Raw genomic sequence first — 6052 nt, 5'->3', positions numbered from 1 at the left:
CCAGATTATGGGTTTCAAATGCTTGAAAATCTGTCCCAGCGCTCTTAATACAGTTTCTGGGCTCATCATGAATGCAGCCAAGCTGTTCTCAGAAGGAAAAATTGGCAGAAGCAGCCCTCCTACACTGTGTCAGTAGGAACTACACTCACAGCTGATGCCAGCAGATGCAGACTGGAGAGCAAAGAAAGCCTGTGGCAGCCTCTCTCTGCTCGGGGGAAGTGGTGATAAGGGGGCAGCAGCCAGACACAATGGGTCCCACACCAAGACACGCTTCCCAAGCTGCTCACACGTGGGTGGGAGCTGACTGCTCCCCGGCTCCACTCAAAATAAGCCTGCACGTGCCACAGAGCAGTGCACACAAACGCCTTTACCTTTGCAGAACAGCGAGCTCAGTCCTCCTCTCCCACCAGCAGTACCTCAGCACCCTGCTAGCAAGGCTGTTCAATAGGGTTGGTCTTCCCCTATTTGTACTTGCAAGAAGAATACTGAGCTGAATGTAGCTTTTTTTTTTTTCTTCTCTATTTTAATAGTGTCTTCTAACAGCTCTGTTGCAACAGCATACCTACTGCCCATCCAAATTAAAGTCTGCTCAGCTGCTGACCCAAAAGACTTCCCCTGCACAGCTAATCCCCAAGGTCTGCTCGTCTCTGAAGGCCAGGCTGTATGCTCCTGGATGGCCTACCTCAGTCAGCTATTGGAAAAATAGCAGGCATTTAGCCCATGCTGTTATGACCACACTGCTTCTTGTAACAATGAGGTTCCTTCATGCTAGGGATATCTTCAGGTCTATCTGCAAGGGAAAATTATTTTCTCATATATTATCTACGCTTAGATTTGACAAAGAGTCTGGCTGCTGATGCATGAGATGGAGGAGGATGGAGCTGACAGTCTTAGCCGCGCTGCTCAGTAAAACTGGTTGAAGTGGCCAAGAGCTAAGATGGATCTCTGCCATTAACAATCAACTTATCTGATTTAGTGCTTGTATAGCAGCAGATGAACTGATTAAAAGCATGCTGCACTTGTGGCGTCTCACACATCAGTAAGTGAAATATGAAGTGACAGAAGGGCCTGAGAAGTGTTTGCTGCAAGAAGACACAGCGAGTGCTGCAGGAGAGGACTGGTACAAGTGCACAGGCACGGTGCAGGGAGCTGCCAAGTTCTCCCAGCCCAGTTCTCCTCAGCAGTGCCAGGTGTGCAGAGGCGTGTGCTGCAGGACAACCTCTGCTCCAAGGCCACCGCCTTTTCTCTTTAGCTTAGCACCATCTAGAGGGATGCGTCTGCAAAGCTGAGGTGCCGGGATGCACCAGCTGATGGCACGCGTTGGGCAAATAACACCCATCTGACCACACTGGTTTGGGGGGCAGGAGAAACTACTGGAAAGCAAAGCCACAGAAGGGCAGCTGCCTCCTCCAGCTGTCCTTCCCATCTGGACTAACACAAGGCTGTGCTGCAGCCATCCCCCTCATCCTGGGGAGCTCTTCTATGAACGGGCAGATGTCCTCCGGAGAGGAGTGGAGGCTGTGGGTTGGGGAGTAGGATTTGGGGGGGCTTGCCAGAAACAGGATGCTGGTTTTTTGTGTGCATTTTTTTTTCTTGACTTTATTTTTTAGTTTTAAAACACCTACAGATCTCGCATCACCTATTCCTGCAGGCTTCAACTCATCTGGTGATGCAACGGGAGCCTTCTAGGCTTAAGAGCCGGCATCTTCCCTCATGTCCATTCAAGCTCTCGTCTTTCTCACCAGCACTGCACAGGAGCACATCAGGATGCCCGCTGAGGTAAAGGTCTCTGCGCGGAATTTCAGTTTTCAGCCCCGTGCATCAGAGCTTACTGAAAACTCCTGACATGAAACACCGGAACAAGACCGAAGGCGAGGTGCAGTGACGTTATCTCCTGTCTATCTCACACCGTGATCTTGCACTTTCTTCTGCAGCAGCCCAGGCTGCCGGCTTGCAGCACCTTGACACGCAATACCTGCTCATCATCAGCCACATCTCTGACCTTATACAATCCCAAGGCAAGGTCATCGAGATCAAAGTCCAGCCAACCTGATGCAGTGAAGAGTGGTTAGCTGGAGACGGGAAGCACATTGCCCTGCTCAAAGGGCAAGGCACAGCCTTCCAGATCTCACCTGACTTTTGGATTAAGGAAGAAGTAGTGAGTAGGAAAAACAGCAAGGCTTGGCTAAGGATGCACAAAACTTGTGGTTCTTTGTTAACCAGCTGAAGTGACCCAAGGTTCACAAATCACCACCCCTCCTCCTCGGCAGTGCTCAGGAGGTGGCTGGACGTGGGAAGGATCCCAGAGACACCAAGACCAAGCTGCTGCCTGCGTCTTGTCTGCTTCAGATTGCCCTGTGCACAGCAGGGCATGGTGCAAAGGGGCTTGGAGAGGGAAGGACACTCACGTGCTGCGAAGTGCCTGCAGTGCTCAGACAGCAGCATGAAAGAAATATCCCTTTACCAGATAATCTTTACAGTCCCTTCCAACCCAAACCTTCCTTCACTGCTCCCCTGTACAACCCAAGTGCACGCTACAGCAATCCTCCGTGGCTCAGCTGGGAGGCTGAAGTACAGGACTGACTCCTCCTGCCTCCAACCCACCTCTGCCAGCCCCCAAGCACCAGCAGCTGCTCCTCCTGCCAGCATCAAGCCCGGTCCGCTCAGCCAATGCTCCCAGAGCTTCCTGCTCCCCTGCCCACGCCCCGCTGCACCCACAGGGAGCGCGTCACCCAGCAACATCCCCATTGCCAGCCCCGCAGGAGGAGGAAGGAGGAAGCCAGGCTGCAGAGACACAAAACCAGGGCAGAACTGCCTGCGAGAGAGCCAGACAGGCTGGCAGGGAAGGACAGCTTTGCTGAGCCCCGGAGAAAATGGTTTGAGTAATTATTAACGGTAAGGAAACCTTTCGTATGAGGCAAGAGAGCTTAAGAGGGATTTCTGCATGGTAATACTCTGCATATTTTATGCTTATGGGAGGAGAAAGGCTGGTGATTGAGTGGTTTTAAGAACAGCCCGGATGCCAGCACCTCCCTTCCAGCCTGTTAGATCCACTCCCTCCATTTCCAATCTTACTTTTGGCTGCAACCTACCTGGGACACGCACAACCCCCAGCAGATCCTCCTCAGCAGGGCTCCTGTCTCTCAGCTCTGGGCTGTTCGGGGAGGGCTTTCAGCATAACCCGCGCTTCGTGTTGCTGCCGCTTGCTGACAGTTGTCCCCCCCCTCCCCAGCCTGCCGCTATGTGGCCAGGAAGATGGGGACCCTGTGCTGCCAGCAGCCCCAGGAGCCACCACCCAGCCCGGAGCAGGCAGCCCCACGGAGAGATCACCAAAGTAAGTTGGTCTGGCATTAAAACCAGGGACGCGTGGCCGTGTCCTGATGAAGCACAGTCGTCCCAGAGCAATGTCTCCCTGGGGTGATCTTTGTGCCCTCACATCACCAGGCACCAGAACACAGCACCGCACACCCCAGCCAGCAGCCGGAGCTCCCTGTCTGTGCTGCCAGCCTTCCCCAGCCCTTCCCCGGCCCGTTTCAGCCCCCCAAATCCCGGTGGCTCAGCAGATCGCTCACACGATGCCCCACAAGCAGCCAGCCCACCCCACCGCCAGCTGCCCCTGATCCACCACCGGGGGCTGCTCCCACATCACCCAGCCATGCGGCTCACATCAAAAATGAAATGCTTCCCAAACAGCAGACAGAAGAACCTCAGAACTCACCAGCACCATTGCAGTGGTCCAGCAGAATCATGCCCAACTCTTCTTCAAGCACACAAGCCCGGAGCTGCACCCAGCTGTGACCGTGCAGCCTCCTACCCCTGCCAGGAGCTGAGGCCTGCAGGAGGCCAGGCTCTTCCCCCTGCTGCTCCCATGTGCTGGCTGCCTGGGGGGCTATAAACCCTCCAGAATATCACCTTGCTCTAGAACAACAGGCAGATCCTTAAGGGAGGACGAGGGGGGAAGAGGGACATCTCTCATCACTAATGCTTTAATTAAGTGTGAATGAAGGGAAAGCACAACATCAGCCATCTGGCCTGCAAGGGGAACCAGAGCACGGCAGGTGCTTGGGTGTGTTAGTAAGAGGAATCAAACTCCTCCTTTGAGCATGGTTAAGCTCGTTCCCTGCTACGAATTGCTGGGTGTTTGTTGCAATCAGGGGAGCTGTGCCAATTAGCACTAATGGAGGGTCCTCAGCAACCCCCCAGTGCTGTGGATGAGGGGGCTGCATCCTTCCCCGGGGACGCCAGGGCTTACATGAAGGATCTGCTTGGTCAGGGCTTGGCTCAGCTGCATCCTCTGGGGCAAGGCCCTTGCTGGGGAATTTTGAAGGTTCAGCAAATACCATTCAGCGGGGTGATGTTTTGTGGTGCCTCCATGCTGATTGAAGCTGTGGGCTTCCCAGCCCTGCCTCCAGTTGGCTCTGTGGGATAGCACAAGCCGTGTGCTTGGTCTGTGCCTCCCGAGCAAGGAGTTCTGTGGTGTTCCGGAGCTGCCAGGATGGAGCAAGGAGCTTGCAGATCCCACCAGCTCCTGGTCGGATGCAGGGATGATGCAGGGGCGCCAGCAGTGTCCAGGACATGGCATGGAAGCTGCTGAGCTTCATTCTTGGACCCTGCTGAAGAGCTCTGTGCTAAAACCTGGCCCAGCTCCGTGCACTGACCTAGCACTGGCCAGGGCTGCCACCAGCAGGTTTTCCAAGCAGCAGTTCACATCCCAGCCACATCCCTTCGGGAATGATCTTTGTCTGTGGCTAATGCTGACCCCCTCTCTCTCCTTTCCCTGATTCTTGTGCATTTGCAGATGTAAACGCGGTGGTATCAGCACCCCCCAAAGCCACAGCCTCACTTTCCACAAACAACGATGTGGCCCAAGCCCAGCCCTGCAGGTCCTGAGGGTAACGGCCCTCGTGGTCCTCTCCTGAAGGCCACGAGCTGCCTCCCCACCGGCCTCCCAAGGGATCTGCATGCTGGGAATCCTGCAGCCCTGGGATTGGGTAAAATCAGCAAATCCCTCCTGTACCTGCTCTCGGCACAGAAGCACAATGACAGAGAACATCCCCATCGGTCTCCCTACCAGAAATTGCCAGATGGCAGAAAAGATGTGTACCAACGTGCACCAGGTGCTCCTGGCACTTCTGGGCCCTGAGGAAGAGCACAAGCCAATGCATTCCACCAGCAAATCAGATTTTTATGCTGTGAAACCAAGCTGTGCTCCTGATGACATCACTCTACCTTCAGACCACTTCCAACAAGGTAAAATCAGCTCAGGAGCTGGAACGTGGAGTCCGAGAGCCTGGCCCTGTGGAAATCCCACGAAGTTTTGAACACCCCCCGTGCCCAACAAGCCGGTGACCCAGCACAATGCGCAGCACACCGAGGCAGAGGGGCTGCAGGGACCACTGCCACATCCCCCCACCAGCAAACCCCACGCCGTCACAGAGCAATGAGGGCGGAATTGCAAAGCCCACCCCTGTGGGGGAGATTCTGCCTGATCCCTTCCTGTGACAGCCCCGGCTGAGCCAGAAATAAAGGTGGATGGAAGGAAACTGGCAGGGAGCGTGGTGGCTTTTTCTGCTGGAGGGGATTTGCTGGTGTTATGGTGTTTGCACAGAGAGATGTCTGGAGTTGCAGTGGGGACGTGATGCTGAGGACAGGAAAGACGTTCCTTATCTCTCCATTGCTCCTGATGGAACGAGGTGGGAGCAGGAGGAGGGAGCGGAGTCATCCCGTACCTCGAGGCAGAGCTGGCACTTGGCTCCGGGTCCCCAGCTCCCTACCTCTTGCTGCCACCACAGGCAATGGCTCGGCCTTCATTGCCATAGACTTCCCTGGGATGGCGCCACATGGGGAAGAGATGACGGCAGGGTGGGGTGGCCATGACTGAGGGACGTGCACACCTTGTTCCCCTGATTTTAGAGCCTTTCCTCACTTTGTGTGTGCCAGGAGTCCCATGTAGAGCTGTGCTCCAGCGCTGCAGGAGATGGGATGGGGGGCACCGTGCAGGCCATTCCCTCCCATTCTCCAGGTGCTGGGGTCTCGTGCTCACCACTGGCTC

General features: G+C 55.2%; 1 long non-coding RNA gene across 1 annotated transcript; it reads left to right on the top strand.

Annotated features, from left to right (window-relative positions):
* The first annotated feature begins 1505 nt into the window (after nucleotides 1–1505).
* On the top strand, nucleotides 1506–5546 carry LOC118175470. Its single transcript, XR_004754985.1, has 4 exons — nucleotides 1506–1520; nucleotides 1628–2895; nucleotides 3233–3334; nucleotides 4799–5546. It is a non-coding gene; the product is annotated as an uncharacterized LOC118175470 (long non-coding RNA).
* Nucleotides 5547–6052: the final 506 nt, after the last annotated feature.

Source organism: Oxyura jamaicensis, chromosome 17 (genome assembly GCF_011077185.1).
Source record: "Oxyura jamaicensis isolate SHBP4307 breed ruddy duck chromosome 17, BPBGC_Ojam_1.0, whole genome shotgun sequence".
Taxonomy (NCBI): domain Eukaryota; kingdom Metazoa; phylum Chordata; class Aves; order Anseriformes; family Anatidae; genus Oxyura; species Oxyura jamaicensis.
Note: the sequence above shows the minus strand (reverse complement) of the source record. Positions and strands in the feature narration are given on the sequence as shown.